General features: G+C 39.8%; 1 long non-coding RNA gene across 1 annotated transcript; it reads right to left on the reverse strand.

The window, feature by feature from the left end:
• Window positions 1-10,667: 10,667 nt before the first annotated feature.
• On the reverse strand, window positions 10,668-12,606 carry LOC135414881 (uncharacterized). Its single transcript, XR_010430877.1, has 2 exons — window positions 10,989-12,606; window positions 10,668-10,718 (listed from the first exon to the last, which is right to left on the reverse strand). It is a non-coding gene; the product is annotated as an uncharacterized LOC135414881 (long non-coding RNA).
• Window positions 12,607-18,006: the final 5,400 nt, after the last annotated feature.

An 18,006-nucleotide genomic window follows, 5' to 3' on the forward strand; every position in this document is an offset into this window, starting at 1 on the left:
TTTTGGTCAGGGACTATTTATTGTTATATATACTCAGAAGGTAATATTTTTCACTGAATAAGTCCTGGAGCTGGAGTCAGAGGTCCTGGCTGTTATTCCTACTCTGGCCCTTCTGCCCCCACTTGCCAGACACTAGGCAAATGATTCCATTTTCTTATGCATCTGATTTTCCCATGTCTATACTGTCTGTTTAAATCTGAGGTCTTCCAGGCAGAGACTGTAACAATGAAAACCTGATCCTTGATTATTAACACCTAACCAGGGTGCTAATAAGAACATAATACTTGTAAATAGTACACAGAAACACCAACAAAATTCAGACAGCAGAACAATCCCTACATTTAACACCGAATTAATAATTGTAAGGATACAGGAATGCAAAGGAAACTAAATAACTCCTCTCTACCTGAGAAAGCTTTGCAGCAGAAACAGGAACAAGGCTACTGTGAAAATATTGAATCTCTAGAGTAAACATCAAGAGGGTGCCATATTTCATTTTTTCGTATACACTTTTCAGCCCAGAATCACACTTTAATCAGGACGATTTTATAGTCCAGATCTTCCTCCAAATCACTGCTTAATGTAAATTTTAATACCTTTGGCATATTTTGACTGCCAGCCTATTATTCATTTGATGCACCTCAAGCAAGTTTTAAATTATGCCATTTAAAAAAAAAAAACTATTTCAGATGTGGTAGATAGTAAAATAATTTTATAAAACAATGTTTTAGGAACCCACAGTTACTGTCCATCATTGATTTCTCTGCATTCAACTGTAAGTTGTGTTCAGTTTATAAGTAAAATGATGGTTGGGTGGGTTTACTAGAGAGACTTCAACCTTGCTAATCATGGACATGGAAAATCAGGCTGTAGTTACGTATCATTATTATGGCAGATCCAGAAGATTGGAAGGAGAGGGGGGTAAATTATGCTTTTAGGATTAATCTTTTCAGAGGTCTATTTTATAGGCAAGTCATGGCTAGGCTTCGCAAACGAAGATTTGGGAAGGGCTCTACCCATGTTTGTTGCAAGCGCGTTGGTGGCTGAAAAGGCCAATACGAGATAGGCATGTCCAGTTGCAAAAGGCACAACAGAAAGACTCCTTAGGTGGTATATTCTGCGAGGCACGATTCTTTCTGCGTTGTCTTTTCTCCTCAAGGGTGATCCTGCATGCTTTCTCAAAAGCATCAGCTGTGTTATAGATGGTGTGTCTTCAGGCCTCTCGATTGGAGACCAGAGTAGACCAGTTATGGCGATCAATATGGCCAAGGCTGAGATGTTGTTTCTATTTTATAGGCAAGTAGAGCTAAAAAAGATGACCTGGCCCAGCTGCTGGGCCACCAACTCCTACTATAAGAAAGAGGAGAAAAAACTGAGGGAAAACAGAAGAAATAATCCTCTTAAAACTATTTGACATCAACAGATAATATGTATCCTCAATCCAAAACTTTTCCTTTTTCTGATCTAGGCTCAGATCCTGGTCTGAGCGGGAATAGGAGAACAAAGTATTGAATAATGAAGATTTTCTTGGTGTTTCTCTAGTTCTGCAATTAAACTGCTACAGCATGCACCTTGGAATATATTTAATCTAGAAATGAGGTTAGTAAATCAGATAGTAAAAAGCCAGAAATGAGCTCCTGTATCTGCCTCACAATACAGAGTATAAATGAAGAACCATGAGGCACATCCTGCAGCATACTGGCTTTGTACTGCTCCTGGTCTCCCAGCTCAGCTGGTGGATGAGGCTGGATGGGCAGGGCAGGAAGGGCATTCAGTGCACAGGTGAACAACTTGTACCTTGCTTGTCTAAACAACAAAGAGTATAAAAACTCTCCCTGAGGGAGGACAAATAAAAACACACCAGAAAACTGAAGGTCATGAAACGGACACTTTAATCCTCCTACAGTAAAACTTTTCTGAGGACATGTTGAAATTTACAGGGAGTTGCTCACGGGTATCTCTCATGTTACATGCGTGTGCAAAGAGTCATGTTGTTCTGTTTCCATTTTTTCAGATGTTTTAGATACATAGGTGTCACTACTAGAAATAGAGTCATTAGGAACCAATGTATTTATTAACCAGATATATATCCATTCCAAACTAGACCAGATATTTGGCCCCAGGGATCTGCTGATCAGTTGGATAACCATTCCACACCATAGGTAACTCTGGTGTAGATTGACCTGATCTGTGCATATTGAGCTAAACAAACCTCTGCCTTGTTTAATTGGCTAATCTAGTCAGTCTTCAATTTCTAAAATCCCTGTGTGAGATTAACATTACTGTCTTGGTTTCATGAACAGAAGAGTTCTGAAGCAACATGTTTTAAGATAGTTCTGGGCCCACAGACCTTGTCACTTGTTCATAAAGCACATTGTTTTATGGAACCATGCTATAACTGAACAGAAAACAAAGATAGCATTAAAAAAATACCTGCCAAAAAAAATGGTTTTTAGTTCTTGGTTTAGCTAGCATTGAAATTTATGTTTAAATTAGTCACCTCAAGGTCCTTGCATAGTCTATAGAAAGCAACTGGCATTTCTAGGATGCATGTCATCTCATTGCAATGTAGATATGATCTAAAATAAAGCAGACGAATCAGCCCCTGAAAGTGCCTATTTCTCTCCATTGACTGTAAAAGGAGCACAGGCTGGCTAGTTCAGATGGAGACGCCCACACTCTGGAACTCTAAAGTTAGGTGAGATTAATCCTGCTATGCATCTGTTGCTGTTCCTCATATGGATTTCCTCTGTTGCTCTTAAGCATGAGGTTTCAGTGTAATGCCAAAATGCTTCTAAATGTGTAGGTGAGGCATTCACGTCCACGTGCAATCTCTCTTGATCTCCATCTGCAAAAACCAGTGGCTTGGGATATGGGGACATTTTTTTCTGGCAGAACAGTCAGTTTATGAAGTTTACATCTATTGGGCTGAATGCTGACATTTGTCAGTCAAACTGTATTTGAATGTAATTTTGTAATGCTGAAAATCTCTCTTCCAAGAAGCATGATGAGTGAAATATTTTGGGGATGTCAGCAGAGCACTCCTGATATTGCCAGACACAGAGCTCATTCTGCTGTAACTGTTGCCTGGCATTCCAAATTGTGTCTAGATGACCAGCTGGGACATACTTCTGTCTTTCTGAAACATGCTCTTCCAGCTGTCCAGATCAAGGACTGGGTAAGGAGTTTCCTGCAATTCCCTGTCACACACCAATGGCTAACAGCAACATCATTGCCCCAACATGGAGCAGGGATGTGGCTCAGGCCTGGGGAGCCAAGAGGGTCCAAATCTGTAATGATTCCCTTTACCAGAGAGTTTTACCAGACTTGTTTCTTTACACACTGAATAATGTCAAGACTTTCTTCTCCACTCCTTCCCAGAAAATGAGTGCTAGTTGTCTCCTTTAATGCCTCAAATGTTATTAACACCGCTTAATGCAAGCACAGCTTCCTCCTTTCTTCCTATCTCTTTGCAAGCATTAGTGTGGTAGGCACATCCTACTTTTCAGGAAATCCATAATATGTTCAAAATGAATTAGAAATGGGAAAGAGGAAGCAAGAGGTTTGAAACCACACAAACCAGTAGCTTTTATTAGAATTTGAAATGTGGTAATGTATTAGAGCATATGTCATCTTTGCAGCTGGAAAAAATGCACCATCACTACAGGATTTCAGCTTTCTTATAATTTATACCATTTATCTTCTGATATTAGCACGCTTCCAGAATCCCCTGCTGATACTTGAATATCTGAGGCTGTAGTGTGCTGCGCTCTATTCTCTCTCTCTCCTCAGTTTCATATCCTGGCTCTGTCCCCAGACTGATCAAGAGCTAAACCTACAGTTCTCAGTCTCTTTTAGTTACATTGCCGTGATTGTGGTTCATGGCTTGTTAACTGGCCTTGACAGCAAAACTGGGTAGTCCTAGCAGGTTATCATACTTAGTTCTCCACAAAACTGGAATGTTTCCCTGTATTTCTTCATTAAGTTCATGCCTGTGATTAATGTCCAACTTTCTCTTAATACCTATTAGTTTCTCTTATACAACTTTGGTAATGGCTCACACCCAAATAAAAAAAGAGCATTCTTTCTTTGTAGAATGCCTACAGATAATATTAATTTCTTTATTCTTCCAGACTCATGAGCAATTTTTGCCCACGTAACATGGAAGTATTTCTATTGTACCAACACAGCAGATTTCCATTCCCAGTCTGTAGCAATTCACTCCATAGGGACAATATTTCTTCAAGTCACCAGAAATGTTTCTACAAAAAACCCTAATATTGATCTAACTGGTTCTTTTTGTTTGTTTGTTTTCTCTTATATTTTCTAACTTTACTCACATTCAATCACCTGATTACTACATGGTTTTCACAGTTTGGTGTTAGCCTTTTTTAGGCAATAACACATATTCTTTTCCATATTTTTCTACTGACTTTTCTTCTTCCTGCACTGCTGTTTGCTATAAACAGGACACAAGTTTATTAACAGAAATGATAACTTAATAAGGTAATACAGTGTTTCTCACTGTTGTGACAGCCACCATTACACCAACCATTTGGCTATTCTGGGTTAACAGCTTGAAGTTGTCATTGAGTGTTTACTAGAGCATTTGTAAAAGCCAAGAAAGCCTGAAAAAAAAGTGTTCTTTTCCCAGGCTAGTAGAGAGGTGAATAGCTAGGAGTGGTAGCCACTCTCCTGGTGAGTATATTATTTCAGACAGCTTGACCATATAAAAGGCCATTGCTGATCTATGACCAGTCCAGGAAGGCTCTGAATTCTTTTTGGATAAAGAATGAATTGAAGAATTTATTACAAAAATAACACATTTGCATGCCTTCAAGGGAACTTTCTTTCTCCTTTCAAAAGCTAAATATATCTCGAAACATAAAATCAATTGCCAAATGGACTTATCTCATATGCTCACCTACGTATATGCTTAAATTGTGCGTAACTGCTTATTTACGTTATCTCGAGCTCTATGCTCTCTGGGACAAGCAAAACAAATAGTGATGTTCTAGAGACATTACAGGACATGTCTTTGTAACATCTGACCTGTGCTGCAACCTCACTTCAGTAACCTAGGATGCGAACTGATAGCTGTCTTTGCTCCTATCATAACAGTATCTAATGTGGTCTCGTCTTCATGACCACTCTTTAAATGAATTCTGACTTCATACTCATAGCCATGTTTGGAGAGATGACACTGTGAAAGTTTTAGTTGTATGGTTGACTCATGGAAATTATTTGTTTTACATTGAGCCTCAAGAGGTTTGGGGAAGGTAGACTGCCTCTTCTAATCTAAAATGACCTTACCAGAAGATACCTGGTTTTGAACCTTTTAATCTTTACATTTTGTTTCAGATTGTTACCATATCCCTGTCTCAGACTGAGGTGACTGGAATGTTTGCTAAAGAGGGTGAGTTATGAGATAGACCAAACTCCTCTCTCTCAGCAATTGTAAATTCGAAATTAAGGGGCTTTAATCGAGGAAGTGTGGAAAAAACCAGAAGAAATAACAACCCTTTATTAAAAGATATATGTATGTTGGCAAAAACAGTAACAGAACACAAAAAACTAGACAGTAATCCTAGAAAAAAAAAAAAGGTCTGACTGAATACTTCTCTGTCCTTTAGCGCAGTCCTCATCGTGGCCTGCAGGGGGCGCTGTTGGATCGCTGAAGGTGCAGGGCCTGCACTGCTTGTTGTTCCCAGATGACGGAGTTCCAATGCTCTTCCCCTCTCTCCCAGCAAGCACAGACCTCTCTGATGAAAACCCAGTAGGTCCCGGCTGGAGTCACGATGCAGTGTGTGAGCCGACCGAGTCTGGTGGTCCGGCCTCACCAGGACGAAAAGCCAGAAAGAAAGACTTCCAGGCCTTCTCTCCAAATGCCCTCACGCAGATCCCCGTCTCCGTCCCCGAGAGCGAACTTCGCCGTCTGCCCTCTTCTCTGTCCGGGCCGCCAGCTCCCCAAATCTCCAAAACCTTCCACCCCCCCCTCACTCCAGCATTCGATGGGCCATTAGCCAGGAATGCAGTCTGGCCAGCCATTTCTTTTGTAAGGCTAATTGATTCCCTTCTCCCTTCCCTATTCGAACTCTGTTTTCTCTTACAGGGAAGCAGGGAAAGAAAAATTCCTCTCTCAGATTTATAACCTATAACAATCCCTTTTTTTGGCAAATATCCTCCCTTATAGATGCCAGTAAAAAAGAAATTAGATTGTATTTCTTGTTTGAATATATATATACATTTGCATGCATGTACACAAAGCTATATAAATAAAAAGTACTAAATTGAGGAGATTCCTTTATCTTTATTGATGCTAAAATTAAATGCCTTGCAGATCAGAAGCAGAGGCATTTCTGACATTTTTTGTTTCCTTGAAGAGGGAAATAAATAATGGTTCGTTTTTAACATTGAAATATTTCAAGCTTTACTAGATATTGATTTGTGGTTCTGACACCACAGATAATCAACATAACAGAACCACATGCAAAAATATTCTGCTTTGGAGCCATAAAGTATTAGAGCTGACTTCCTCCACTAGGTCATAAATCAGGATGAGTTATATGATTGTTAGTAGCATCTTACTATTTACAGAAGAAAAACAAAAAAATATAGCAGAGGCAACAGTCAAGTAATGGAAATGCACAGCTTACCTTTCCAGCTTAGAAAAAACTTAATAATCTGGATCTGATCCCTTGTTGCAGCACTGGAACAATTTGCTTTAATTTTTTTTTTTTAAATTTGTTGTGGTGCATTGATACACATTTTGCAGTGATGAATATGACAAATATGCTGTGGAGCCTTCCAAATGAGACATAGACTCTGATATGTCACCTAGGCCATTATATAAACTCCTCTGCAAACAGAGGTTTCTATGAAAATGTCAAGGTTTGAGAGCCCCAAAATCCAATTCCCTAGTCCAAACCCCCTCCCACATCTCAACCCAGTGTGAGATGTGTTTTTCCAGACACCACACGAGACTCAGAATGGGGGGAAGGGATTATATATTACAATGACTGTACAAATAAATAGTAAAATACATCATATACAATCTTAACTACCTCTAAACTCTACCATGACAAAACAGTATTTACAATGGATCAAATCTCTTCTCCCCTCCAAATAAAAGTCCAGGAGGGAAGAAGGAAAGATCTTTTCTACTCTCAGAGCAGCAATGCTTCTAAGGCAGCAGGTTCTCTCATGCAGCAGCTGTAACTGGATCTCTGCCAGTACACACGAGGGGGTATCCAAGCCCTCTCGGCCACTTGTCTCCAAGTGAGGGTCTTCTCATCCGTGGGCTGCATTCACCTGGACACGGTCGCTTCACCACGGTCACATCAACGAAGCACAGGGGTCTTCGTGACAGTCTGTATCTTCAGGGAATTCAAGTCCCCTTTGCAGAGCTCTGTGCTCTGTCTCAAGGCAGGAGGGGGGCAAAGTCACCCCTCCACATTCCTTCTCTGAGCTTTTCAGCTCCTTTCTGCAGTGCTGTAGCACTTCAAGACTCTTTCAAGTAAGAGTTCATCAACCTCCTTCCTAGGAGGGGTCTTCAAGGAGTTTGGGTTTTTTTGATTTCAGTTCTTACACTAGAACTCTGTCTCTGTAGAGCTAGTTCTGCTCTCTCTGCTGCTGCTGGCTCTCTCTCTCGGCTCTCTCAGACAACTCTGTGTCTTCCTGCTTGGCTGCATGTTTGTTTCTGCTGCTTCTCCGTTATCTCTTGGCTCTCAACCACAGTCTCTGGACGCTGCTCCTGCTGCTGCTCTGTCTCTGCTCACTCACGGTGGAGAAAACTTCTTTAGCTTTCTAGCTACAGGTACTTAGCCCAGTTTTACACCGTTCCAAGTCCCTGCAGCCCCCTCTGCCAGGGGCGAGGGGGGGGGGGGGGCAGAACCCCCAGGGGGCTCCTGCCTCTCTCTCCTCGTGTCTCTACAACATGGCTACTTTTCCAACAACAACTACTACAACCTTCTCTTCCGTTCTGCTTGTGATATGTTTATATTTTGCAGAAGCGTTCATTGGGTAAAACCTCAAGGGTCACCATCCCCTGGGGTTTTACCATTTTATAACTTCAGGGGGAAAACTGTTTCCCCCCACCACAGAACCTTACATAGGTCTAGAGGAGCACATGGTAACAGAATCACAGACTCAACTATGCTGGAAAAGACCTCGGAGATTATTGAGTTTATCCTTCATAAAGAAGCTACAGACAGATACCAGGACACAGCCCAGACACCCAAGTTCAAGCTTCTGAATTCCAACAGGCTTCCAAGTCAGAAAACATGGAGACAGTTAACTTTTGGCTTTGAAAAGAAGGATGAAGACTTCAGACTGAAGAGCTGAGCTATGTGAAAGAGGGCTTTATTTATTTATTGTTGTTCTGAAATTAAAAGTAACTTAAGAAGTGCTTGTATTGGAGTTGTTGATGTGTTTGACTCAGGCAGAAAGCAAGGCCAACCTAAGAAATGTTCCCTGAACAGACTGCTGAGTGAATGCACTGGTTTGTGTAAATGCTTCCTAAAGAGAACCACTGGAAAGGCGGAAGAGTACTGGCATGATAAAGGAAACTTGCAAATTGCATTTCCAATGCTATCTTTCATTCATGTCATATCCAGTGCTAACTGTTGCTCTAAGTAGTACCTTAAGTTCCTGTAATAGGCACAGATTTAAAAGGTGTTCCCTTTTTTAATTATTAATTTTTCCCACTATGCTATGCATTTGGTAGATTTTTATTTTGCTTCCTGCCTCATGTCTTAGTCCGAACATTACTGTCATACACTGCTCCAGGGAAAAATCTAGTGATTTCTTCAACTCACACAGCTGTGAAGATGTGGCAAGCAGGAGTCCAGCAGGAGAAAACATGACCTAGAATTTAGAGCTCTAGTCTAGCTTCAAACACCTGCCCTAATATGAACTCCCTGTGGGCCCAAGAAGAAGCTTCTTTGCAGTTCACTTTTTCTTCAGTGAAATAATAATAAGTCCCTGTCCCTCAGAAGTAATCTTATGGAAATCATATCACAGGCTAAAAAATAGTTAGGCACAAATGTTGGAACCATCAGCTTTTTTAGGCAAGATGTAAGGCAAGGGGCAGAAGTTTCCATCCCAGGATAGGAGTCCACATAAGCTTTAAAAGGAGAAGTCTAAGCAGTCTTTATCTACTGCCAAAGCTTTCACTGCCTTTTGCTTATAACATCTTCACTGTTTGCAGACATTTCTACCAACTGTCAAAGCCCAGAACTTGCATTACTGAAGTTTTGCCATCAATTGGAGCTGATTCAGCCTCTGTGTGTGTACATGATTATCATATTTAGATATTTATGCACACAGCAAGAAAAGCAACATTTCATCTGAAAGAATCTGATTCAACATCTACAGACAGCTTCCTATAGAGTCTTGTAAAGTAGGTCAGTAAATCAAATCACCAATAACATATTGCTTTTCTATGGATTGTTGAAAGCAGGCAAAAATAACCTCACTTAACCTATTTGCACTTTTATTTCCTGTTTATGAAATCAGTTATCAACAATATAATTTCATTTCTTGCTGAATCCTTCTTAATCATCTAAGTTCATTAAAGAAAAATTTTACAGTGGGAGACGATTCTCAAAAAACTGTAGACTTGGTTCTCTGTACTCTTAAAAGCATAGGGGTTTTTTGGATGTGCAGGGTTTTTTTTATTATTTCCTGTAGAAATTACTAACCTGTTACAGAGGAGAAAAAATTTGCTATAAACAGTAAAACTAGAAAATCTTGCAAAATCACCAGGTTCAAAATTCATTGCCTTTCTTGGCATTTGTGAAGGTTTTGCTTGCATGAAAATCAGACTCAAGCTCACAGCTGGGGTAGGAAGTGACAGCTATGGAAGTCAGAGGTCTCAGCAGTATGATTCCAAGACTTTGGAAAACAGAGGTGCCATATTTTACTGAGGTCTTTTTTCCTTTCACTTATTTCAGTTGCAACTTCAAATACATGTAGGAACATGTCAGCTTAAGAGAAGCTCTGGCTTTTGTGAAGAGTTTTCATGATTAGAGTTTAAGTTGTGCCTTTCATAAGCTAAATATTGTAGGAAATAATCTTCGTCTTTAGTTCAAGACATTAATTCTTCCTGGGGTGGAAAAAAATTTCATTTTTTCTCTTTTTCTGTAACAACCTTCACCAGAATACCAAAGCATAAGGTATACTTCAGTGGATAATTCACTGAAATAGTTTGTTCCTCTATTTTTTTAGTCTTATTGGGAAAGTAACTTTTTTAAAACACCCAAAATTTAGGAGTGAGGGGTTTTTTTTTGGCAGAACCAAGCAAAAATCTTACCTCTTGAAATTAATTTTTAAGACTTAAAGACTTTTACATTTAGATGAGCTTATTCTATTACAGTATGCAGTCACTTTGTTTGTGTATCTCTACATTCTTTTTCCATCTTTCCTTATTTCCCTGAATTACTACCTTTTCTTGCAGCCTCATCTACTGTAATTTTGTGCTTTTCTATTTACTCTTTGTTCTTCACAAAAAGTTATTCACTTAGGACCTTCATCCATTTGAAACATGATTTGTTAGCTTGGGAAGTAAGCAGATGTAATATAAGATGGAAGGGACTGAGAAGTTTTGTTTAAGGTATTCTATGAATGTCAGAAGACTATATAGAGCAATAAATAGCTTTTGTGAGTGATTCAATGCCAAACAATATTTTATGTATCTTCAGTGTAGTTCGTCCTTTGTGCTAAAAAATAGAAGAGATAAATAAATATTACAGAAACACAAACAGAAATAAATAAGAAGCTATAATTTTTAATGTCTTTGCTCCTCTAGGGCGTTGTTTTTTCAGTTTGAGCAGAGAAGCAATAAAACTAAGAGTGCATACACTAGAAAAAGCATGATCAGAGACCTGCAAGGAGCATCTGAAATGATACACAGTCCAGCAAATGGCTGGGCATAGCAGTCAGTAACAGACAAAATTGAGAGCCAGCAAAGAAATGGAAAATATACATACCATGCCACAGCTGAACACAGGAAAGGAAGGATGACATAAGATGACCAAGCAACAAGGAAAGAATGGACTGGGGACAGGGTTGAATTGAAGAGACTGAAGAAGTGAGCAGGTAGCCATGCCAACCAGTGAAAGGCAGCACATTTCCAGCTGATGCAAGGTATCCACATGCCTCTCCAGTTAACCAGCCTGTGACTGCTGTTGGCTTGGTCCCACAGCCTTTGCTTATAAAGCCTCTTCCCCGCTGTTGCTGCTGATCAACATATGGACTTTATTAAAGAACGTACCATCTGGGAAAGCTCCTCACTCTGGGATTGAAGAGAAGACTAACCATAACTTGGTTATGACTATTTAATGTTTGTACAGAGTGCTGCCTATCTGGAGAACACAAACAGTAAGCACATTGCAGTGAGTACATCAAACACTGAAAGCTCAATAGAGAATCATACAGTACAATTAGTCTACTGTCTTTTTTTCTTTCTGTAGTAAGCAGCAGTCTTTCTGTAAGGGGTGGATTGGCACAGTGGGGCTCACCTAGAAAATAATACTAATTATGACAAGTCATTTTTATGACAATTCTTTCAGTGGTGTCTTCATTTAAGCATTACTCCAATTTGAAATCAGTCTCCCTGGGAGTATGTAGGCAGAGTCTTGATAAGGCTCTGGAATTCTTTGAGATCTTGAGTGGAAAAAAAATGATAGAATCTCTAGGTTGTTCAGATCTGATCCATTTCCTTCAACTAAATGTCTAGTAATATGCTTTTGATTCCTCTCTTCTGTAATCACAAACCCACTTAAATAAGGAAAGCCAAAGAACAAGGACATTGTTCATATTATTCTCTATTATTCAAAAAGAATTCACAATGTAAAAGGTGGTGTTGTTCAAGGCTAGGTTCAAGGCCACGTTGAATGGAGATTTGAGCAACTTGGCCTAGTGGAAGGTGTCCCATGGCAGGGGGATTGGAACGAAATGATCTTTAAAGTCCCTTCCAACCCAAATCATTCTATGATTCTATTATTCTGTGATTCAGTGTGTGATAGTTTCGCTTTTACTTTTTTTTTCTTGTGAGATGGGTGAGTACCTGTGTTATAGGTTAGAAATTCAGGAGAATTTTTCCTTCCCCTGGCCCCCCCCCCACTGTAGGAAAGATGGAGTTTGAGTGGAAAAGGGGGAAGGGAGCCAATTAGCTTTACAAAAGATCTGGCCCAATTCCTTGCAAATGGCCCATCAGAGACTGGGGGAGAGGGGAGGAGTTTTGGGGAGGGGGCGGCTGGCTCAGTTCAGAGGGGAGAGATTCAGACGGCTGGGTTCTTTTTTCCGAGGATGGAGACAGGGTCTGTGTTTGGGGCATTTGGAGAGAAGGCCTGGAAGCCTTTTTGTTTGGTTTCCCGTCCTGGTCAGCCCTGACTGCTGGCTTCAACTTGCCTGCGAGCTGTCTTTTGTCTCCAGCCCGGACCTGCTGTGTGTTTCATCGGAGAGTCTCTGTGCTCGCTGGAAGAAAAGGAGGAGCTTTTTTGGGGTGCCATCAACTGAGAACCACAGTGAGTCCTGTTGGGGGTGAACTGCTTTTCCTTACCCCTTCCTTCCATTCGGGGGGGGAAGGGTCCCCCATCTTCTTTTCGGCTCCTCCCACGACCCGAGACCAACCCCCCGGACCCCCCTTCCTGCGTGGTGACCACCAGTGATCCAACAGCGCCCCCTGCAGGTCACGGTTAGGACTGCGCTAAAGGACAGAGAAGTATTCAGTCAGACCTTTTTTTTTGTGTTTTTTTTCTAGGATTGCTGTCTAGTTTTTTTGTGTTCTGTTACTGTTTTTGCCAACATACATATATCTTTTAATAAAGGGCTGTTATTTCTTTTGTTTTTTCCACATTTCCTCGATTAAAGCCCTTTAATTTTGAATTTACAATTGCTGAGAGAAAGAAGTTTGGTCTATCTCATAACTCATCCTCTTTAGCAAACATTCCAGTCCCATCAGACTGAGACAACCTGAAAGTTGCTTGCCCTTGGTTCCTCATTTTTGTCTCTGATGGGGTTTTGCAGTACATACTTGGGCATCTACTTTGTTCCATCTTATTCATGTGTTTATTTATTGCATGCATTTGAGGAGGTTCTTAGTAGCCTATGTGAAGCAAAGGAGTAGTGTCAAGCCATTTACTCTTGACAGGTGTCCACATTAAAAAAACTCTCCCTGTATTTGGCAGCTGGAGGTCAGTCAAAAAAGCTTCATAGGAGAATGAGCTTGAACTTCCCTTTAGGTCAGGGTCTGTGGAGTTCGATATATCAAAACACTTGTTTTCTGCTATTCTTTCTCCGAGATAATAAACGGCTTAATTTTTAGAACAGCCAGACCTGTATCTTTCATAAGCATTAACACCTTAAGATCAGCATACCCTTACGAGGTTTTTATTAACTGGAACAAAGAATGCATTGAAATTATATGCATCCAATTACTACTGAAAAAATAAAAAGATACATCAGCCTGCATGGCACTGAGTGCATAGTTTGCCTTGAACTGCAGTGATTGTTGTCTTTCTTCAGCAGTTATACAAGGATTCCTCCTCCATTCCTGACATATGCTAACCAAAATCTAACAGAGAAGTAAAAATACCAGAAATTATTTCTGAATTAACTTTCACTTGAAAAAATGATGAATTATGCATTTTTACCATCCTTTGTTTGCGAAGAAACTTTGTATGTTAATGCTTTCTTTGACACTGTTTTAAGAAAGCACCATGAACAGAAAGTCAATGTTCATGCAAATCCCTATGAAACCAAAATTTTACCTGAAATGCTGTAAAAAAAAAACCTCTGAGCCCAATCCGTTTTCTTTTTGAATCACTGTCTGCACTCTATTATTGCGTAGTCCTGACTTTCATTTCCTCCAACTTCATTTTCAGCCTAACATATGAGTAATGAGGAAGAGAGCAAAATCACATGCCCAGAGCTTTTAAGGTTTAGGGGTTTGGCTGTATTTTGTCTTCAGGACAAAGATTATGAATAGCTTGAGTAGGAATTTATTATATATATTATATGTTATACAATATTCATAATATTATGAATAGCAATCTATACTTTATGGAGTAGCAGTTTTTTTTCCCAAAACTGAAATAAAAAAAAAGGGGGGGACTGGAAATGTGCAATTTGGCATTAAAGAAAAAAGAAAGTTGACCTCCATCTTCTCTATCCAGATGGAAGACAGTTGATGTCCATCTTCTTTACTCAGATGGAAGCATACCACAGATCAAATCTGGTCTGTAGAACATCAACTAGCATGCAGTAAATTATCAGTACCTTTCTCCTAAGTACTAAAAAAGAACTAAAAAAAATTTCTAAATTACATTATAAATGATCTCTTCATGACCCTTCTCAATTTTAAGTGAAAATGGGTTTTTATTTAGAAAAACTATGAGAGAAGGGAGGGAAGGGAGAGAAGGGAGAGAAGGGAGGGAAGGGAGGGAGGGGAGGGAGGGGAGGGGAGGGAGGGGAGGGGAGGGGAGGGAGGGGAGGGAGGGGAGGGAGGGAGGGAGGGAGGGAGGGAGGGAGGAAGGAAGGAAGGAAGGAAGGAAGGAAGGAAGGAAGAGAGAGAGAGAGAGAGAGAGAGAGAGAGAGAGAGAGAGAGAGAGAGAGAGAGAGAGAGAGAGAGAGAGAGAGAGAGAGAGAGAGAGAGAGAGAGAGAGAGAGAGAGAGAGAGAGAGAGAGAGAGAGAGAGAGAGAGAGAGAGAGAGAGAGAGAGAGAGAGAGAGAAAGAGAGAGAGAGAGAAAGAAAGAAAGAAGAAGAAAGAGAGAGAGAGAGAGAGAAAGAAAGAAAGAAAGAAAGAAAGAAAGAAAGAAAGAAAGAAAGAAAGAAAGAGAAAGAAAGAAAGAAAGAAAGAAAGAAAGAAAGAAAGAAAGAAAGAAAGAAAGAAAGAAAGAAAAGAAAGAAAGAAAGAAGAAAGAAAGAAAGAAAGAAAGAAAGAAAGAAAGAAAGAAAGAAAGAGAGAGAAGAGAAGAAAAAAGGGAAGGAAAGAAAGAAAGAAAGAAAAAACAAAAGAGAAGAAAAAAGGGAAGGAAAGAAAGGGAAGGAAAGAAAGGGAAGGAAAGAAAGGGAAGGAAAGAAAGAAAGAAGAAAGAAAGAAAAGGAAAGAAAGAAAGAGAGAAAAAGAAAGAAAAGGAAATATATGGTAGGAATAATATAGTGCTGAGAGTCCTGTGGCCTGATTCGGCTTTTACTGTGCCCAGTAATATTTTGCAATGAGATACACCACTTTGGAAATAAATTAACGGCAGGATGATCAGACACACAAAACTTCCTTAAACTTCTTGTCCCTGAGGGCCTCCCATGCAGGTAACACTGAAGTAGCAGAAAATGGTGTTTCCTACCTACATGTCCCTCTCTGCACTGGGTCACAGTGGGAAAGCCTGTCTGAGAAGATGAATCTGAATCACACATGTGGTTTTAAAAGTGCCTTTTTCACAAATAACCTCTCCTAAGTCTTATGAAGCTCATCTTAGCAAAAGCACAGGATCAGGACCAGTTAGTCCAAAATCTACCACATTTTTCTGCCCCTGAGCCAAATACTCTAGAGGTAAGAATAACCCTCAAAACAATTTTCATCTTACCAGTTCTGTTTTGGAGAGGACTATTCATGCAACTTAATTTAATCATCAGATTTTAAATTAGTAAGTTAGGTGGCCATTCTCCATATGTAGTCAGTAGACAGAGATGGGCTGCTCTAAGAGGTGATGTAGATATGTCCCACATGACTTCAGGCCCTTACTTAACTAAATCACCCTGATCAATGAAGAATTAGGTAACTTATCTCCAGAAGGCAACTTGTATTGCAGGAACTTTTTCTCAGAAGTGTTTCTCTCTCTCCCCTACCACCTCTCTCCTTTTCTCTCTCTCTCTCTCCTTTCCCCACCCCTCTCCACCTTCCCCCCTGCCCTTTTCCACCCTCACTTTGATTGTTTAAGTGAAATAGGACAGCTCTGATTTCTGATTTACCCAGCTTGGTTAAATGCTTAAGTTAGATGAGAAAAAAACAGGCCTAGGCCCCTAATTTAGAGATCTAAATGCAAATGTTGAAAGGAAATAGTGTAAATACCTGCTGTACTTAAACACGAGTTCCTCATCTAGTAAGGAAATATTATTCTCTTATTATCTTTGGCCATCTGCACAAACAAGTCTTCATAAGTATTCTCAAATAATGTATTTATTGCCTAATTAATTAGCAGCACTTTTTATGATTGAAATATTTCAACCAGCAGATGAGTTCTTTGTCCTGTGTGTTTCTTTGTAACAGAGAGTCTATCACTTTCTTACTGCTTTAAGCAAATAGGAGACTCAGTTGTGCTGTAAATATAAACAGAATTAATACCAGCAATACAGATCTTGAAAAGCTTTAAAACTGGACAGGTCATGCACTCCAGGAGGACAGTGGGATATGTGACAATGTAAATTAGTGCTCAAACATGTGAAGCCCAGTCTTTCCTTAGCCAATACTTCAGGGAGTTACTGTTGTCACCACTTGGACAGCAAATATGAACTATGTAGTTTCTTTAGATGATAGAATCAGGCATCTAAATTTGAGTGGTCAAATTTAAAATTTAGAAGCACAATGCTGCCTGATTATCTGTGAAGCCATGTTGCAGCCAGTGACATGCCTTTGAAAGTCTACCAGAGTAACCAAGACCAGAATCCAACTCTACAAAATATCCCATTAGAAAAAAAGCAGAAGTACTAGGTTGAAAACAACACAAGAAAGAATGATAGTGTGCTGAGCTGAGTGATAAATTCATAACATACTTTGTTCTGAAAGAAAACATATCTAGTTTGTGAAATAGGAAAAAATGAAGCAGTTCAAGGGGAAAAGGTTATATGTCTAGGGTCTTTTGTGTGTGAAAGCCTGTGTGGTTTGTTCTCAGGGTGACTACAGGAATTTAAGTGTGTATTTAGCTGTGTGACTCCAACATCACAAGCTCATTCTGCTTCACAAAAGTTATAAATCTGCTCCATCTAGTCAGGAATGCTTTTGACTTATTCACATAGAGTCCATGGTGGGAATTTATGCTTTTCTCTAGGTCATTCTAAAAAAATCCCATCACTGTAGAGGTAGAATCAGAGAGAGCTGTTGTGCCATTCCTTGCAGCAGCACAATGGAGAGTTGCTCTCTGTGTCTTGAGATCTCCTGAGCCTGCCTCCTGAGAGATTTGTGACTGAGAATGACATCAGCGAAGATCCAATCTTTGAAGAAGAAATAACCTTTTAACTTGGTAAGGTTTGCAAATACCCATGGTTTAGAAAAGCATTTGGGTTTTGTCACAAAATTTTAATTATGCTTAGTATAGTTTCAAGTGCTTCACCTTTACTGAGTCTCAGAGTTTTTTTGAAGCATATTCAGAAGCTGAGTCTGAGCAGTTTCAGATTTTGTCTCTACACATTCTTCGTTCTTTCATATCTTCCCATTAGTAATTCAATGCTGCGTATCATGATGTCACTTCATCCATCCCGTATTGCCATGTTCACATGCCATGACACTTATGGCAAAATTAGCCCTAGCATATCCCTTGCAGTGGGCCAATAATTGAGGTCAGCTCCGAGGAAATCAATCTTTTGTCACTTCTGCCCTGCCTCACTACAAGTATATACATGTACACTGTTTCATCCTGTGCACTGCTAAGCTCTCTACCTGCATAAGCCAAAATTAATGGACAAATTAGTGGACATCAAGATTTGGAAGTTTCAAAAATTATGTGAAGCATAATGGTACAAAAATTATGGGGAAAACTTCAACATGAGAACAAAACCTCACCTTCACATGGTTGTTTCACAGCTGAAACATTTCTTTGGATTGCTGTTTCATCATTTGCTCCCTTACAGAAGTTTATTCTTCCCAGGGGTTTACAAGCGGATCTGCTGGACAATAAAAAAGTCTTAAGCAACAAGATTGTCTACATAAAGCAGCTCACAGCCACTATAGACTAACCTGCCATGGGAAAATATTCTGTTGAAATATAAAAATAATGGCAATCCTATTT

This window comes from Pseudopipra pipra, chromosome 5 (assembly GCF_036250125.1).
Source record: "Pseudopipra pipra isolate bDixPip1 chromosome 5, bDixPip1.hap1, whole genome shotgun sequence".
Classification (NCBI taxonomy): domain Eukaryota; kingdom Metazoa; phylum Chordata; class Aves; order Passeriformes; family Pipridae; genus Pseudopipra; species Pseudopipra pipra.